The 20256-nt window shown below is 31.2% G+C and overlaps 2 protein-coding genes and 1 pseudogene across 4 annotated transcripts in view; 2 read left to right on the forward strand and 1 right to left on the reverse strand.

Moving 5' to 3' along the window:
• The window catches only part of LOC132617115 (putative DUF21 domain-containing protein At3g13070, chloroplastic), a 56198-nt gene that overhangs the window by 32846 nt on the left and 3096 nt on the right, over positions 1-20256 (forward strand). The window lies entirely within an intron of this gene.
• Positions 1984-6364, reverse strand: LOC132618141 (calcium-transporting ATPase 12, plasma membrane-type-like; annotated as a pseudogene).
• Positions 19141-20256, forward strand: part of LOC132617116 (zinc finger CCCH domain-containing protein 18-like) — a 31666-nt gene continuing 30550 nt past the window's right edge. Inside the window, exon 1 of one of the 2 annotated variants that reach the window (XM_060332024.1) lies at positions 19141-19224. The gene's annotated coding sequence lies outside the window, so the exon portion shown is untranslated. Of the gene's footprint in view, positions 19225-19309; positions 19335-20256 lie in introns of those variants that run through there. The other variant, XM_060332028.1, reaches the window with a different exon arrangement.

A 20256-nucleotide genomic window follows, 5' to 3' on the forward strand; every position in this document is an offset into this window, starting at 1 on the left:
TAATTAGCAGTCACCACGCAAAGCGTAGGACCATATATCTACATATATTTGTTGCTTCTTTTGGTTGGCCAAAAAATTAAATAAAACATCTGTTAAGCGTCCAATCTTTCGTTAATCCTTATCATCAAGTATATAATATAGTATTACCGGCCCCTTTTACTTGCTCCAATTAGACTACACGAAAGACTGACAAGAGAAACAAAAGGAATCAGAAAGTGAGAAAGTACTACCCCTCCATTTCATTTTAAGTATCTAATAATTCTAAGAGGTATGTAAAGTATTAAAATACGCTTTGAATCTTGTAATTTTAAACACACTAGCTAGAATGTAGGAATTATAAATTTACCAAACCTATAAAGCAACTTTTTGTTAAACTGGCAAAAAAGAAGAATAAGACACTTAGATTGAGAGAGTAATATTTGTTGTTATATAATAATAACCATGGTTGTTGATTATAATTTTTCCGCCTCTAATTTTTTTTTGTCTCTTTATAAAACAAAAGGTCGATACTAGTTCGGTATAAACAATTCCGAAGTCAATGGAGAACTTACCTGGAAATGAGCATAGGACGCGTAAATATATATATTTTTCCTAATTAATTGCTTGATATACCATGATATTTTCCCATGATTGCGACCTTTAGATAGTTCAAAGATACGTTTAGCCAAGTATCATCAATTTAAGAGTAAATGCCACTTTATCCTTGTAACATTTAAAGATTGAGAAATGATACCCCTTCAAATATTGAATGAGAACGATAACTCCCTTATGTAATATTTTTTGATAAAAAATTTCTTTTTTTGAGCAAGATCTCTTTTCTTTTTTCTTTCTAGAATTAAAATATAAGTAATTCTTATTATTGTCTCATTCACTTATTTCGTTGAAAAATAATATACTTCTTTTATGATATAACAGCTACCTGGAATAATCTGTTAATAAATTTCAAACTATGTGGTGTTCGTTTTACCTTCATGCGCATTAAACTTTTGGATTTTAATTGCACATCAACAGTCTACCTAATTTCACTCTCTAATTACCTTTGGGTCATCTATGACTATTTTGTATAATAATAATTAATTTCATCCGCTAAAATATGTTTCACAACAATTTCCACATAAATCGATTGTTTAAGCATATCTTTTTATTTTCAAGATCGATTAGATGAGCCAAGCAGTTTTTTTATCTTATCTGAAAAATCAATCTGAGTTTTATTCTACATGAAAAAAAAATTCTAATTATATTTATATAAGAAATTCTTTGAAGGTTATGGACGAAATGCTTGGTTAGACGAAATCAATTGGCATCTTATTTGAGTGCTTATGTTTATGCAAAAGTATGGGCAACTTAAGTCTAATAAATAGGAGTTATATATTTTTGTATATTTCTAGAAAAAATATTGTTATTCAAAAAATGAAAAGTCACACTGACAAATATTGCATAAGGGGGTTACCATTCTCATTCAACATGTGAAGGAGGTATTGTATTTTTCAACATATAAATGTTAAGGGAGTAAGTAAAATTGATTCTTAGCTTAAACTCCTCAAAAAGGAGGAAAACACAAGCTTAAGCTGATCAAGAAAAGTACCTGAAAAGTTCTTTTTTGCCTTGAGTTTTTTTTTTTTTTTTTTGGTGTTCAATAGAACAATGGAAGAGGTTAATGAGAGAATTCATAGATTACCCAAAGGTAATGTTAGAGGGAGAAGTTAGGTAGACCGTTGATGTGCAATTAAAACTCAAAACTTTAATACGCATGCAGGTAAAACGAATCTCACATAGCTTGAAATTTATTAACAGATTATTCTAAGTAGTTGTTACATCCTAAAAGAAGTATATTATTTTCAACGGAATGGGTGAATGTGACATTAATAAGAGTTATATGTTTTCATGTGTTTAATTCTAGAAAGAAAAAGAAAAAATATCTTTATTCAAAAAAAAATACTAGAAAATATTGTATAAGGGGGTTATCGTTCCCATTCAATATTTAGAGGGGGTATCGTTTCCCAACCCTTAAATGTTAGGGGGGTTAAAAAAGAAATAAAGAATATTGGCTAGTAAGTACTTAATTACAAATTTCTGTACATAACTTTTACAAGTAAACACATAAATACATTCTTAAACAGAATTAAGAAACTTTGCATGGCACTAGAAATCATTTTTGCAGCATAGTGTATAGGCAAAGATAGAGCTGCAGTTCCTATACAAAAGGACCACTGTTTAATTCCTAATTTTCCCCTATGATCAATCTTTGACATAATCTGAATTAATATAACTTGCAAAACAAAATAATCCCTAAAATTAGACAACTAGCCATAAACAACCATTTCCTCCTTCTGATGATATTCCCTGTGGAAATTCTTGTCCTTGTGATCTCAATAGCACTGATGATCAATAAAAAAACTTGGCATAGCACATAAATGTTGAAGATCATGGTACTCAACGATGCCTCATCGACGCGAAAAATGGATTTTCCTTTCATGGAAAGCATCAATAAAAGTGTAGCTTGTAATATAGATTGAACAGCTATGTTCCTTAACATGTTCTTGATTACAATAGGTGCACCCGTGCCATAATTTGTCGTCAGCTTCGAATAATTCAACATGATTTGATCAACTTCCGACTCATGAGGCTTTATGGCTGATGTTATGATTGCCAAAAACAAGGCACCAAGAATTTCCATTATTAGATTTAAGCACAACAACTGAATATGTGTCAATTGTTGATCTTGATCACTTGTGGAGTTGTAAAATAAGAGAACAAAGTTTGAAGTGAAGGCAGAAATATTGAGTACCAATTGCAATTGTATGAACTTCTCAAGATTTGTGCATACGTACCTACAATAACAAAAACTACCTCTCAGTCAAAAACAAGTTGGGCTCGGATGTTATATTTTCTTCAATTAAATTTATCTCAGGCCAAGTAATAGTAGAAAATAGAAATGAAAAGTATAGTACTTCCTAGTTTCTCCGTCCAATTTATGTGAGGATGTTTGATTGAGCATGTTGTTTAAGAAAGTAAAAATGATTTGTGAAACTTGTAATCTAAAACAAGTCATAGATATATGTATGACTATAAATCATCTCATTAAGAATAATACGAAAAATTTAATATAAAAAAATGTTATTCTTTTTAAGTAGACTAAACAGAAAATGTCATCATGTTATTTTTTTTAAGCAGACTAAACAGAAAATGTCATCACATAAATTGAGATAAAGAAAGCAGGAGTTATCTATACTTTCTATGGTTATAAACAATCTCTACTAGCTAGAGAAAAGATTCCAAAAAAGCATACGACCTAAAGTTATACTATATAAACGTTTATACTAACATGATGAAAATGTGATGAATATATAATTAATCTCAACTGATTGGTGTAGCGTATATATACATACCTGCCCAAGGTTATTATGGTTGGGATCTTGCCGAAGTTTGAGTCAACGACAATAATATCCGCATCTTCTTTAGCCAAGTTCGCACAGCTTTCACCGACGAAAATTCCAACATCAGCTTCTTTTAGAGATGGAAAATCTCTAATAGACGTACTAGTTGATGCCACGTGTCCGCCCCTTTTTCTCAAGCAATGTACCAAAAGGAGTTTATCAGCTGGACAACTATTGGCCATTACTTTAATATTGTGACACATACTAATTTGGGCTTCTTTTGGGCTGCTTCTAAATTCAGCAGCTTCAATTATGGCTCCTTGTAAATCTTCTTCAACTCTTAAAATTCCAGAATTAAGAGCCATTAGTCTTGCAGTATTCAAGTCATCATCCACCATTAACTTGATCTCAACTCCAAATTCTCTACACACTTCAATCGTTCCCCTCAACTCAGTTGAATATGGATTCTTTATTACCACGATCCCTAAAAAACTCAAGCCATCTTTTGCGATAATAGTACCATTTTCTTCAGTATCAACGGGGTAATTTTCTCTCTCTTCTTCCCGTCTTATAACTCGTTTATAAGCAAAACCATAACCATGAACTCCATTGGTCGCGATTTTTCCATTGAACAACTCTCTTTTTTCCTCATCTAGGGTTTGCATGGTACCATTAATATCAAAATAATGCGAACACATAGATAAAACTAGCTTTGGTTCTCCTTTCCAATGCACATGCAAAGATTCTCCATCTTCTTTGTTTCTCTTTAATAGCACCCCACATAATCCTTTGCAAGGATTACGATTTTCATGGCTTACGATGGTACAACTTCCATGCAATTCTTCAATATTGCCAACAAGTACTTTCTCAGCCCAAATAAGAAGTGCATCCTCATCTACAACACCACCAATTATGTTCATGCAAATTCCTTCGCGCAACGTATTCAGGACTTCCTCAGCAATATCTGTAATCAGTGGCGGAGCCAGAAATTTTAATTAACAAGCAAATTCAAAAATTCAAAATATTATACTTTGCTAGAGCTTACCCTTAGCCGGGATTCAAGAGTTTATATACACACACTCCACAATTTATATACACATATAAGTTTATAAGTAATACTTCCTCTGTTTCAATTTATGTGAACCTATTACTGTTTGGAGAATTTACGAGGCGGTTCTTTGACCACGTTTTTCTTATGTTTTTCCTAAATTATTTGAATTATAAATTATTATGACTTATAGTTATCGTTCTTACTATGTACTCCTAGTTTCTAAATATATAAAGTTTATTTTTACAAACTTGAAAAATCTATGTCAAAATTTACGGTCAAAGTTATAAAGTTTGACCCTCGTAATTGGACAAAGTTTACATAAATTGAAATGGAGGGAGTATAACTACTAGAAAACAAGGAATTAGCGACAGACAAAAATTCCTAGCTAAACAGAAAAATCTCATGCTAATCTCAATTAGCTACAGATTAGCGACCGATTATAATAAAATCTGATTAGCGATGAGCTATTTAGCGACGGATTAGCTAGGAATTACCGACAAATCTCCTAGCTAATTTCATGTTCTCTTGTATATTTTTACGCTACTTCATAGAGTAATTAACTTTTCTAATGATAGGGGATTCGATTGAACCCTTATTTTTACCTTTAGCTCCGCCACTGACTGCAGACATGTTCTTGATTTTCTCGAAACCAATCCATAGATCCGCCAACGTCGTAAAGTTCAAAACAAATTCAGGTGTTTTGCTGAGGCACAGGGTGGTAACAAGGGCTCCATTAGCACAAGATGGAAGCTTATGAACTATGATTTGATGGCTCTTTTTGAAATCCTTCGATGCATATAGAAGAATAATGAATATCCCTAAAGATAATCCATCTTTTAATGAAAACACCAAAATACAAAGCATAGCCACCAAGCCATTAACCTTATTGGTGCCATTTCCACCTCTCTTCCTCCTCATGTATTTCGTGGCCTCGTTCATTATTTCCTCCACTGTGGTTTTCACACCCTTAGGATCGCGATCTTTATCACAACACCATGACTTGTTCCACAACAAACATCGAAAAACTTGCACTACAAGAAAGATCAAAGATAAAATCAACCATAGTTTATCCAAAAATGAGCTCATTTCATCAATTGCACGATGAAGTTTTGACTCATGACCATCATTTTGGAAACGCGTCACTCGTTTCATCAATTTGATTCTCTCAGTGTTTTCTCCAACTGCAGTCACCAGACACATGCAGTTGCCTTCCACTAACTTTGTACGATTAAACAAAACATGGTGTATCCGTTTGTGTGGTAAATTACTTATACCATCATCGAACTTGTATGAGTTTCCCTGAATCAAAACTCCATCAGCAGGAACCTCGTCACCTGATTCCAAGAACACAATATCGCCAACAACTAATTCAGAAGTCGGAATTTGCTGAAGTTGTTGGTATCTAAGAACATGAACTACCTTCTTTTTACGTGACATTCTCTGCTTCGTTATCCATCTGGCCTTGAAAAATCTATAAGTAACGCCAAAGTTTAAAACGAAACAAATTGGCAGGAAGATTATAGCAGCATCGAATATTCCTTCTTGTAGACCGTTACTCTTGATACCGATCACTAGAGAGAGCGTGGCGCAACAAAGGAGAAGGATAATAGTAGTGTCGTTGAATGCTTCAAGTATTAATTTGTGAAAACTTTTTTTGGTGATGGAAGAAGGGGAGAAGTTATTGTTGGAACCAAATGATTTGCGACGACGATAGAGATCGTTAGAATCACCTAATATGCCTGAAGTTTGATTTGTTTGGAGTGCATGAAATAGTTGTTGAATGCTAAAATTTTGAGGATCTGCTAGTTGCTCTATACTAATTGAGAAGTTAGAGATGGTCTCATCAGTCATGTGTACAACAATCTTGTCTAATTGTGTTCTTGAAAGAGTTTGGTTGATGTGTAAATGAGGATAGGTGGGTGGGGTTAAGGCTTCTTCTAATTGGCTTATTGGAGGAAAGCGGAAGAGAAACAAAGAGAAGTTGTATAAGAGTAATATATAGTTAGACAAGCGAGAATAAAATCGGATTCTAGTTGATGGGTGTTCAGGCCCCATATTTGCTATCATGAAGTCTTTTCTTATAGTCAATGCATTCATACGTTCTTTATCGATTCCTTGTTTCTTGAATTGTTGAAAGTGAAATATATCACAAATAAATAAATAAATAATAGTAGGAGTTTAACACACCTTAATTAATTAGTTATTTAAGTACTTAGCTAGGTAAGAGAGTTTAAATTCTATATAGTGACAACGTAACAATTTACATTGTCATATTGCTTATTTGGTATAGATAGTATTAGTTGGTGATCTGGTAATAAATAAGTAACATGATGTGATCGGTTAAAAGTTTCTCAAACATAATCTAATTTAGTACTTTAAAAGTGTGGTCTCCTGAACAGTTTAAATTTCAGATGAGATGGTCACATATTTCAGTATGTAACCAGAACAGGCAAAGTTCAAAGTTCATGTGTTTGACCCATTAAAAAGAAACACTCATATGTGAGAAAGCACGCTGAGACATAATATAATTAAGTAGCTAAAGTACGTTCTCTGTAACAGCTTAAACGTTTAAAAAAATGGTCGCATACTTCAATAAAATTCAATTTTGTACATATGAGTAAAATCTAAGAGACAATTGTGTTGGGATCGAAATAATCAGGGCGTCATGCGGAAGCTAATAATTACAAACCTTAAACGATAATAAATCAGACAACAAAGAAAATATAAAAAAAAGCATAATATTATAATATGGTTTGGTCAACTGACCTACATATTAAAACCCTAATTTGAAAGAAAACATTAAAAACTACGGAGAGAATAATCTCCCCATAAATAAGACTCTCTAAACAACTACATTGTGGATGCTATTATTTTTTGTGAATCAAAATAAGGTAGAAAATTCAGGGTAAACCCTAACAAATCTCCCCTTGGCCTGAATTTTCTGGCAAAATAATCTTGATTCTCCATCTTCACATAGTTTTGATCACTGATGCTTGTCATGGTTAAAAGTTAGTATGGTTGAAAGTTTGATTCTTGTGCTTTAAAAGTGAGCACAGGTTGAAAGTGGAGGACATGTGTTAAAAGTGAACATGGGTTGAAATTGACCCAAGCGTTTAAAGTACATTAGAGTTAAAAATTTGAGCTCATACGTTAAAAGTAAGTATGAGTTGAAAATTATTTTTGTTTTTAAAGTATGTAGTAGCAAGATTTGTTGAAAATATGATTGAAAATTATCTCCACGTGTAGTACTCCAGATATCTTTTTTTTTTTTTTTGGACAAAAATCTTCATTATCGTCGAGTTGGTTGCAACTTGAACTGATCCACCTTGAACGTACCTTCAACATCGTTGAACCATTGGCTCTGATACTACTTGTTGTGATCGAAATAATCAGGGCGTCATGCGGAAGCTAATAATTGCAAACCTTAAACGACGATAAATCAGACAACAAAGAAAATATACTAAAAAGCATAATATTATAATATGGTTTGATCAAGTGACTTACATATTAAAACCCTAATTTAAAAGAAAGCATTAAAAACTATGGGGAGAATAATCTCCCCATAAAGTATACTCTCTAAATGACTACATTGTGGATGCTATTGTTTTTTGTGAATTAGAAGAATAAATCTTCAATTTATAAAAGTCTAAAATTTCTCCTCCATGAAAAAGGATAAATATGGTAGAGTCCTTTTCCACAAAGAAAACCTTTTCTACCAAGAAATTCTTTTTAAAGTAAAACACAATTATAGTAGAATCCAAATAAGATAGAAAATTCAGGACAAACCCTAACAAATTATACTATAACTTAATCAGCTCAAGAGGTCAGCTAATTAATGACTAGAAGTTTACAAGAAAATGATCTTTGATGAAAGGGAGAATTTCTGTGAGCTTTCTCCAAAGACACGTAGTAGCTAGCAAAACTAGAATTAAAATGTGATTTTGAGGCATCAGCATCTCCATAAGAATTGCTCTCATAAAACGACCAAGACTTTCTCCAATTCAACTCATGAGAAAGAAAAAGAATTAAAAAGAAGAGCTCCATTTCAACTGAAAGTGTATGTCTTTATCAAATCCTACTCACTTATTATTAGTTTTTTGGATACGTATCAAATCCTACCACTTCAATGCACGCAAAAGAAACACTCCATAAAAGTACTTCCAATTTGAAATCTAAATGTCTTTATTTTTTTTGACAAAAATAGAAGTATAGAGGCGACTTCTTGTTCATGTTTAATTGACATGCTAAATGGACATATAAAGGGGAAGCTAGCTGCTTCATTCTTCTCAATTCTTGAACTAGCTTTTGGGTTGAGTTAGACCATTATATTATCGCACGATTCATCCAAATTCTTATTTTACGATGTTGGGCCCCCGTATTAAATTACTCATTCTCTAGATGTTCATCCCTGGGTGTGAGGGGGTAGTGGTGTTGAAGATTGGAGTCCGATCAGATGAAAAAAGGATGAGTGATCTCTTTATATAACTTGGCAATCCTTACCTTTTGAGCTAGCTTTCAGCGATTGAGTTTAAATTCATTTCTTTAACAAGTATATATATATATAGAGAGAGAGGGGGAAATGAATAACGAAAATGCAAATTAATTATTTAGTATTGTAACAGGAAAAAGACAAGTAAAAACATTGATAGCGATAGAAGCATAAGTTGCCGGTGATAATGACATACTTGCTCTAATTTTTTCCAATTTGCTCAACACTATATGCATGTTCCCACTTATTCTATAATTGCAAGATGGCATATGGCTGTGCGCCTAACACATATATATATATATATAGTTATTTATATATGTGTAGTTGTGTTTAGATAGTGATAATATAATATTAATATATATATATATATATATATATATATATATATATATATATATATATATATATAATAAACATACATAAGTTTGTACTATTTTTATGTATACATCCTATGTTCAAAATACGATTAATATAACATTGTAGTTTGTGCTCCGAATCTAAAACTTTATTATATTCGTGTTTGCTACAAAAATTTATTAATACTTTTTAAAAGAGAAGACTTGTTTAAAAGAAAACTATTTTCCTCTCTTTGAGATAAAATAATAGCAATATTTAAGCATCAGTTGATAATTTCAATTTTAATTCGATTAATTTAAAGGTGTAAAATACTTATTATTTTTTATCAAATTTTGATTTGGATAATTCTAATTCAAATTATTAAATTAATTTTACATGTTTAAAACGAAACAAAGTAGAAATTGATTTTCTATTTAAACGAAGAAATGCTATTTTTTAATTTTTGGTAAATATTCTCGGTTTAGCTCATTTTACTTGTCATGTTGTCTTTTGCATGGTTTTTTAAGGAAACACGAATTAAAATTATAATTTGACTAATTTACCTTATTCATTATTTGATCTTCATTTGATATTAATCTCTTTTCACATTTATTAGAGTAAGAATAAAAATAAAAAAGTAATTAAATTGTATCTTATTTCTTAAATATATATATTTTAAGTATATTTATTTTAGTAAATATAACAAATAAATGACATGGCGGAATAGCAAATACAACAATTAAATATTTTGCAGAAAAGTAATAATATGGGGTCCATGTTTTTTGTTGTGCAATAATTTCATTTGCTCCCACTAATGAGTTAATATGCATGTGGCAATGAATCCACTATTATTGACTTGATGGGGATACTTTGGGAATTACATGAATCTTGTTTGATTTTTTAATATATGGGGTGCACTTTTTTTTTTTTTTTATGTTGCCTTTTTTTTTAATATGGAGTCCACTTTTTTTTTCATGAGTTTGAAGAAGGTGGGGTCCACTTTTTTTTCATGAGTTTGGAGAGGGTGGGGTCCACCTTTTTTTTCTTTTTTTTTTTAATATTGCTTAGCGTTTTAGTGTGGGGTCCACTTTTTTTTTTTTTTTAAGAGTGACTGACGACGAAGCATGGGTAAACCGATGCTTCTATATATTAGAAAAATAGAAATATAATAAAGTATTTCTATCTCCTTTTTAGAAGAATTGGTAATATAAAGTATAAAACGTCATTTTTTTGCCCTTAAATAAAAAAGTGGGTGGGACCACAAAGGATTTTTTTGTCCTTAAATAAAAATGTAGGAGCGAACAGAGACGACGATCTTGCCTCTATAAACCGGCTCTTCTATATAGTAGTAATAGTAAAGTAATATATATAATTTTTTTATCAAATTTTGATTTGAATAATTCTAATTCAAATTATTATATTAATTTTACATGTTTAAAATGAAACAAAGTAGAAATTTGATTTTCTATTTAAATGAAGAACTTCTATTTTTTAATTTTTAGTAAATATTTTTTGTTTAACTCATTTTACTTGTCAAATTATTTTTTACACGGTTTTTTAAGGAAACGTCAATTAGAATTATAATCTCACTAATTTACCTTATTAATTATTTGATCTCCATTTAATATTATTTTTTCTTTTATGACATTAATCTCTTTTCACATTTATTAGAGTAAGGAAAAAATGAAAAAGTTATTAAATTCTATCTTATTTTAATATATAAGTATTTTAAGTACGTTGTTGTACAATAATTTCATTTGCTCCCTGTAATGGGTTGATACGCATGTGGGATGTGGCAATGAATCCATCATTATTGATTTAATTGTTTGATTTTTTAATATAAGATGCACTTTGTTTTTAACATTGTTTGTTTTCTTAATATGGGATTCACTTTTTTTTTTTTTGAATATTGCTTGATTTTGTTAATATGGGGTCCACTTTTTTTTCCCCGTGAGTTTGGAGGTGGTGGGTTCAACTTTTTTTTTTTTTTTTTTTTAATACTGGTTGGTGTTTAATATGGGGCCCACATTTATTTATTTTAATATTAGTTGTTGTTTAATATATATGGGGCCCACAATTTTTTTTAAAAATTGGAACGGACAACGAAAAAGTTGAGCCAACCGAATATTGCTTAATTTTGTTAATACGGGGTCCACTTTTTTTTTTTTGCATGAGTTTGGAGGTGGTGGGTTCAACTTTTTTTTCTTCTCTTTTTTTTTTTAATACGGGTTAGTGTTTAATATGGGGCCCACATTTTTTAAAAATATTAGTTATTGTTTAATATATATGGGGCCTATAATTTGTTTTTAAAAAGTTGGAACGGAGGACGGAAAAGTTGAGCCAACCGGCTCTTCTATATAGTATAATATACAAAAATTTTGACTAAATTAGAATATGGTGGTCCTTGGCCTTGGGAATTCTAGACTTTAGATATTCAATAAGATTTTTCCAAAGATGTAGGGCCAAAAAAGATGGAATTTATGTCCCTTCAATTTCTGATACACTTCCAATTTTCAGTTCCATTGATAATTTCCAGGAAACTATATATATATATATATATATATATATTGGAAACTACAGGAAACTACATGTAATAACAAGCAGTTTTAAAGTTGACATTCTGGGATTAAGTTACAAAAGAAATACAGGGTCCACGTAGATGCACCACCAGTAGACATGCGTTAATTTTTTTGTCTTATACGTGTCTTAACTTTTGATTTTCTTTTCTTGTTTTCTTAATGGAGTTTGAGAATCTGGTCAATAAAGTGTAACTATAGAAATTATGTAGTAGTAACGTACTTGTTGATTCAGTGTAAGCTAAAACTCTACGGTAATTGTTGACAGAGGTGGATCCAGAATTTTGAGATTCCGAGTGCTATACTATTTTAGAGAACGACTTGAACTATTTTGAACTTCGCTCGGGTATTCATCTTTTCGGGTTATACAGACAAACTGACTGCCTCATTATTTTAGGTTTCGACTTGAATTTGTTTTAGCTACGCTTCGGGTTATTCGTCTCTTCGATTTAGATAAACAAATCCACTAAACAAAATAATTAATAATTAAAATGACTTTGAACAAAGCATATAACTTTAATAGTATTACTATATCAACAAAAATGTATTATTTATTATAATTGTCCTCGACGAATTTTCATAGTCTTGAGCTATTGTCTGACTCAAGGATAGACAACTAAAACTAGAACTCATTGTAGATTATGTTAAGATTTCAAGAGTCAAACGAGTTGTGTTTTTATCGTAATTTTTTCATATGCCTTTTTAATATTTTAAAAATTATTAATTATTGTGACTTATAGTATGTTTTACCTAATTTTCAAATATGTAAATTTTATTTCGAAAAATTTAGAAATTTAAATTTCGAGAAGTGAAAAATATCACATAAATTGGGATAGAAGAAGTATGGACTATAAAACAGAACTAAGAATTAATAAAATATAATAAGTCAATAGTAGGAGTAACTCATAAGAGAGAGCTCATAAGGAAAAAAGAGTTAGCAGCAAATAAAGAAAAAGAAAGAAAGAAAAGAAGAAGCAAAATAGGAAGAAAAAAGAAACAAGGAAAAATGAGACCGAAATTAGGCCCGCCAGATTCGAACCCAAGCGCTGGGGGATCATGCATGCCTGTGCCAGTGGCACCAAAACAGCCGTTTGTATTACAAGTGCCACTTTGTCTATTGATAATAATTTGTATATATATACGAGATTTTGATCGAGATGTGCGGGTGGCATGGCACTCCCTCCTTAATAGATCTGCCCCTGCTTGTTGATTAATCAGTTATCAGTTTACTTAGTTGAAGTAACCACAAAAGGAGGTGGTGCACTAGATGGGGTTGTTCCTCCCTTAATCAGAAGTCTTGGGTTTGAGCCCTTGGTATGAAAAAATCCTGCTTCCAGCAAAATGGGCTCTATGCGGCGCGAATCAGATATAACTGGGTTCCAATATGAGTGTCGGACACGGAAAATCAAAAAAGAAATTAAAATTGAAGTAACGTATTGATCACGACTCCTGAGACCTCACATCATGATGATATATATACACATATATAATATATTGATACCACAAAATGCATGTATATTAATTAGTCTTAATAGTGATGCATACGCATTAGCTTCAACAAGCTATAAAACATGAACATACCATATTGATACCACAAAATGCATGCATACTAAATGGGCGTAATACATACACATTAGCTTTAGTAAGCTATAAAACCTGATCAGGTTTGTTCCCATTGACGCTGTTGTGTATAGTTAAAATAAATAAATATATATATATATATATATACATACCAAATTGATACCACAAAATGCATGCATACTAAATAGGCGTAATACATACACATTAGCTTTAGTAAGCTATAAAACCTGATCAGGTCTGTTCCCATTGACGCTGTTGTGTATAGTTAAAAAAAATAATAAAAATAAAAATATATAAATATATATATATATATAATTTTAAGTGGTTAACTTATCTACCTAATAGATGTTTGATAACTCGCGTAAAAGTTTTTTCAAAATTTAAATCGAAAGTGTCTAATAAAAATAATTATCATGTGTTCAAGTACTCAATTGGACAAGTCTTAATTCAAGTATCTAAATAAAATTAGCTGGCAAATTTGAGGAGTTCTCTATGTATTAAGCCTATTAATTAATATATTCATCTTTTATTCTTGCAGGTTCACAAGTAGGAAGCGTGGAAATTTCTTGCCACATGCATGTGCTTATGTGTGTTGACCTCAAAACTTTAAAAAAAATTACAAAATGACAAGGATGGACAACTAATTCTAAAATATGCATGTTAAGGTCATGAGCAAGCTGTGTGAAGTGTGAAGACAAACCATATTATATACATGGTTATTTCAAGTTTCAACTAACCTAGTCCACGAACTCTTTACACAAGAAGTGAAAGATAACTATTTATCCGCACATGATATTTACACTAAATTAAAAATTTAATTTATTGTTCAATGATCGATCATAGTTCTAAGTCAAATAAAAATCAGTGGTTCAAATTTGGGTATTTAAATGAGGATTAAACGACGAACTTAAATCAATCTCTTTGTACAAATCACCAAGAATGAAATGAGCTTGAAGTAATTGCATGGTTTGACCTTCAAATGGGTTGGTCTTTAATTCTTGCGCTTCAAATGGGCTGGTCATTTGCACTTTTGATGTTGTACCGATCTTTAAGTTTTTCCCTTCAAATGGTGTGGTTCAAATGATGTGGTCATTAATCTTTGTCTTTCAAAATCGAACTTATGCCTGAAGGGGCATACTTAAGCATCATAATATTAATAACTTACGCCTGCGCCTTTTAAGTACTTATAACCTGCTAGACATAAGTTCTACTTTGAAGGACTAAAATTGAATACCAGATAGGATCAAAAGTGCAAATGAACGAAACAAAATGGATAAAGCCCACAATCCTGATCTTGGCCCACTTAGTGATGGTAAGTGGGCCAGAGCCTGAAAGTATGACGGGCAATTTGAACGATTGACCTTATACAGGGGTGGTCTTTAATTCTTGTCGCTCAAATTGCTTGTCTTTAATTTTTGTCTTTCGTCTAATACTCCGAGGTTCTAGATTCGAATTCCGGCTTCATAAAAAAAAAATTGCAAGGAAGAGGTTTGTAGCAAAATAGGCTTGAGGCAGAGGTTTGCCTTAAGGTAAACTTTTGTCCCTTAAGGTAGAGTTTGAATCGAAAACTCTGCCTTGCGAATTTTTTTAAAATTTTTTATTGAGCGGGAGTTCGAACGCGGAACCCATGAATTTTTAGGTGAAAGCCAAAAATTAAAGACCAACAATTTGAGGGACAAAACCAATGCCTTTGAAGGACAATCCGCCCAAAAAATGAAGTATGACTAATTTCTTAAACTAGATTAACTAAAGCAAGTGTCCTATTTTGTTGCCAATATTTAAATTTTGCTCCTATAAGTCTTGTGGTAAAATTTGTTTGTGAAAGAAACATTTATTTAACTATACTACTTTTAAAAGCAAAATTTATCTCACTAGGCCAAGAGGAACAGGCTTTCATGAGTGGCCTAAAAAAAGGTCATACGGTGCAAATAATCCTATAAAAAATCAAAAAAAAAAAATCCTATAAAAAATTGAGAAAATTGGTATTTCTCACTATGGAACTATAAATTTATTATTATTTTTAATTAACTGTAACTAAGAGAAGTGCTATTAAGGTGCTCAGTAAGGACTATGCATTCTGCTAAATCATTTTTTTCTTTTTTCATTTGTTGGTAAAAGCATACATTTTCCTGTTACAGCAGATATTGTAATTGTTGAAACACATAAAAAAAAAAAAAAAAAAAAAAAAAAAAAATTGTTGAAACACATAAGTCAATTACAATATATGGAAGGAATAAAAAGAGTTTTGAGATTCGTGAATAGAAGAAGTAAAAATATAAAAATCTAAAAAGTTTAGGAGGGAAGTTTCGAAGTTGACAAAAATGGTAAAAATGACACTTTCAAATGCAACTAATGCAAGTCAAGCATTCAAGTATGCGGCCGAGTGGTCAATGAAATGGTTGTGAATCATAAGATTTCACGTTCAAATCATAACGAACGCAAAAAAACTAGATAATTTCGTTTCATCTATCCAAGCCTTGATAAACAGAGTTATCCAATATTTATACTGATAGAAAGTAACAAGTACCTCATAGAAATAGTTGAAATGTGCGCAAGTTAATTTGAACACTAGATTACGACAGAATTGAAGAGGATCCTTTTGCCAATTGTACCAATAACCACATGAATGGACTCGGATATGAGTAGGGGTGGGCATGGTATGGTAAATATCGATTACCATATCAAAATAGAAATTTTTTATATCGTTGTTTCGGTATTATGGTATTTGGTACGGTATATGGTATGCATTTTTAAAAAGTTTGATATTCGGTACGGTATTCGGTATTCATAAAGAAAATACCGAAATACCGAACTATATAATTACATATACAATTCGTATATATTAGTATTATAATACTAACAAATATATAAACTAGTATTATTAGAAAACTAATTGTTTAAACGTTGGAACTTTGACTACTCCATCTTGATTTAAATGTATTTTTTGTGTAATTGATTTACGAAGGGGATTGCTTGCTTGTATTTTCCTTTGAAATTTTTACATGTGTAAGGTGTTTAGTACATAATAATTGAGACGTTTCTTAAGTAGCGGAAGTCATAATTCTCCACGATATGAGTATATGTAAGTCGAAGTCGGATAAACTATGGTACCGATTTACCGTACCGTAAAATACCGAAACCGAACTTTAAAATACCAAACCATACCGAATTAATTTGGTACGGTAATGATATAGTATTTTTAGAAATCAAAAATCAAAATTATCGTACTGAAATTTTAAATACCGAATCATATCGTACCATGTCCACCCCTAAATATGAGACCCTACTAGTCCCCCGTTGGCCAGTTGTGCCCACAAAGGGCTGGAAGTGTGAACATCACATTATCCATAATTGGGCTCATTTGCCAACAATTGCAAATTGGGCATATGCCTGTGGCTGTGTGGGGCTGTTCTATTTGTACACTTCAGGTCGTTTGGTTGAAAACAAGTTATTTCAGGATAACTTATCTTGGGATTAGTTATTTCGCCTTTTTATAGGAATAAAATAACACTACAATTCCGGAATAACTAACACCGGGATTAGTTATATCGTGATTTTATCCCAACCAAACGTGAGATAAACTCATCTCAAATATAATTTCGTGACTATTTATCCTTATCCCTCGTACCAAATGAGTCTTTCTACTTCTGCAAAAGTGTCCATTGGCAGTTGGCACAACGATGAGAAAAGTGAGGTTGAGATGGTCTGGTCTTGTGAAGAGGATAAATATAAATGCCCCATTAAGAAGGTGTGAGAGGCTGGCAATGATGAATATAAGGAGAAGTAGAGGTAGACCGAAAAGTATTTGGGGAGGTGATTGACAAGACATGACATATGTTGAACTTACCGAGGACATGACCTTAGATAAGAGGGTTTGGAAATCGCGGATTAGGTAGAAGGTTGGTTGGTGTAGGAAAATTATTTTATAGATAGACTTTATGAATCTCTACAATATCTCGTATTCTCTCTTATTTTCTCTTATTATGAAAATAGCTTGGGACACCCCTATTTATGATAGTATGAAACCTACTTTAACTCAACACAGAAAAACCTATTCCTATAATAATTTGACTATAAATCCTAACTAGTTTTGGTTTCCAACAATTTTGAATTATTATTTCCAACAGTTGATAGTAGTATGTTCTCTCGTTTTTTGCTGGATAGGCTTGTAATTCTATTTGTACCTCCTTTCTTACCAGTAGTATTTGCAATATTCTCGTAGTTTCTTGTTCTTTGTTTTTTGTTACCACACGTGTTTCGGTTATCGCATTATATATTTCGTTGTTGTAACTGTTCCTTTTTTTGAATGTTATGTATTGCTTTCCATATCACATTTATTCATTGTTGTTACTGCTTTCATTTCCTTATTTTCTTTTTCAAACTGCTTTGATATGCTTTACCCGAGCCAGGTCAATTCGAAAACAACTTCTTATCTCTATGAGGTAGAAATAAAGTTTGCGTACACTCTACCCTTCCTAAATCTCATTGTGGGATTATATCGGGTTATGTTATCGTTATTGTTATTGTTATTTGCAGTTGGCACAAGAAAATGCTCCACTTTCCAAATCCGTTTTTAAAGGATACTCGGTGCACTAAGCTACTAATACCCACTACTTTAATTTGTATTTCTGTAAGAGAAGAAGATTTCAACAACCTATATTTTTGGCCTCCTTAAAGCCCTCCTGCCATTGGATCCACAAGAATCTCTAGTTAGAACGGAATCCAACCAAGTTTATAGAACGATAATATTTATCTTTATGCTGCACATTCTATCTTCTAGAATGTTAAATATTTGAACACATTAGACAATTGATCATATTTTATTGGTAAATCTTTAGGTAACTTTTATGTCATCAAATTATCGTTATTAACGTGTCTTATTTTTAAAATTATAATATTAAGCCTCTACATAACACGCGCACAAAGATAGAGAGAACTGTTGAAATAGAAGATGATATTGTATAAGTTGAACCAAATAAAATCAAAAGGCTTAATAGATAGGTAACCCTTAAACTAATCAAGATATTTTATTTAGGCGCTCGAACTAAGTCATGTTCTAATTAAACACTTTAACTTCTGATAAAGTGTTTCAATTAGACACTTTCAGTGTGACACTGTGAGTGTTTTCATTCGTCTATTAGGTGATTAAGTTAACCACATAAAATATATTATCTACTGTAAACCCATACATTTTTTCCTTGAGATTGATGCGTATAATTAAAGAAGATTTTTATGTAAATAACTTAACTATCTAATAGACGAATGAAAAAATATATAAAATAAGTCTACAATTTAAATTAAAAATATATAATTGAAACACTTTATTAAAAGTCCGAATATCTATATAAAGTATTCTGGCGAGTTTAAAGGGTTAACTATGTGTTAAGCCAAAATCAAAATGATCCAAGGAAGAGACCAAACCATGGGGTGGGACAAAAGACAATGCATATGCTTTTTTACTCTTCCTGAACATTGGAATCTCCGAAAGTTGTCTAATGGATAATTATCTTTCCCCAAAAAGAAAAAAGAAAAAAGAAAAAAGAAAAAAAGTTCATTATGGTAGTGGGGGTAATTCAGTAAAGTTACGTGATTTTTAGCTGTCCTCAACCGTCGTAAATCTAGGAAAAAAATTTGGGTTGGTAACTGCTAGCTGGATTTCAAAACCATACTTATCACAAAAGTGATTTTCTATTTCCCGTAAAAAATAAAAAATAAAAACTGAGATTTTTCTTTTTTGAATCAGTCCGCACTATAGCCCAGTGTATTTGAAGTGATGAAAGCAAGCAGTTGCAACTTGCAACAGTGTTAAAAAAGGTGTTGTTTCTGTGAAACATTCTTCAAATAGTGATGAAAGCATATATGTCTGATTTACTCTTGACTGTTCAGTTTCTAAACAAAGAAAGTTCTTTTTTTTCCCTATAAGGGTATGTTGAATCTCCTCTTTTTTTCTTGTTTATTTATTCAGTTTTTTGCCATTCTTGTATCTCCATTTACTTTTACACTTGTCAAGACTGTAATTTTTGTCAGTGTGTTATTTATGTGTGTAGTATTATTCTCCTTTTGGACTCTTCAAAAATCTGAAGAAAAAAAAAAGGCTTAATACTTGATGGACCCTTAAACTTGGCATGTTTTGTAAGATAGACATATAAACTTATAAGGTGACCAGATAGACACTTAAACTTACTCAAAGTGTATTTTTCAAGTTTTTCAGTTGTTTTGAAAACAAAAACTATATTTTTCAAACACTCACAATTTTCATGGCCAAACAAGCCCTAAATATATCACAAAATATTTTTTTTAAAATGCAAAAATAAGGCAAACGCATATACATGAGACTATAAATGTGCACTTAAACCAATAAATACTCGCTAATCGCAATTTTGCAGCTTTCAATTAACTCGGATTTTTTTTTACACTTGAATAATTAAAAAATAATAACTTTAACCAATAAAAATTCTTAAAAAAAGAAATTTCAAATTAAGAAATTTTTAAGTTCAGTATTTCAAGTGTAAAAGAAATTTCAAATTAAGAAAATTGTAAAGCTGAGAAGAAAATCCTTAAAAAAAAGAAATTTCTTAATTTGAAATTTCTTTTTTTAAGGATTTTTATTGGTTAAAGTTATTGTTTTTTAATTATTCAAGTGTAAAAAAAAAAATCGAGTTAATTGAAAGCTGCAAAATTGCGATTAGCGAGTATTTATTGGTTTAAGTGCACATTTATAGTCTCATGTCTATGCGTTTGCCTTATTTTTGCATTTTAAAAAAAATATTTTGTGATATATTTAGGGCTTGTTTGGTCATGAAAATTGTGAGTGTTTGAAAAATATAGTTTTTGTTTTTCAAAACA

This window comes from Lycium barbarum, chromosome 11, assembly GCF_019175385.1.
Source record: "Lycium barbarum isolate Lr01 chromosome 11, ASM1917538v2, whole genome shotgun sequence".
NCBI classification, from domain to species: domain Eukaryota; kingdom Viridiplantae; phylum Streptophyta; class Magnoliopsida; order Solanales; family Solanaceae; genus Lycium; species Lycium barbarum.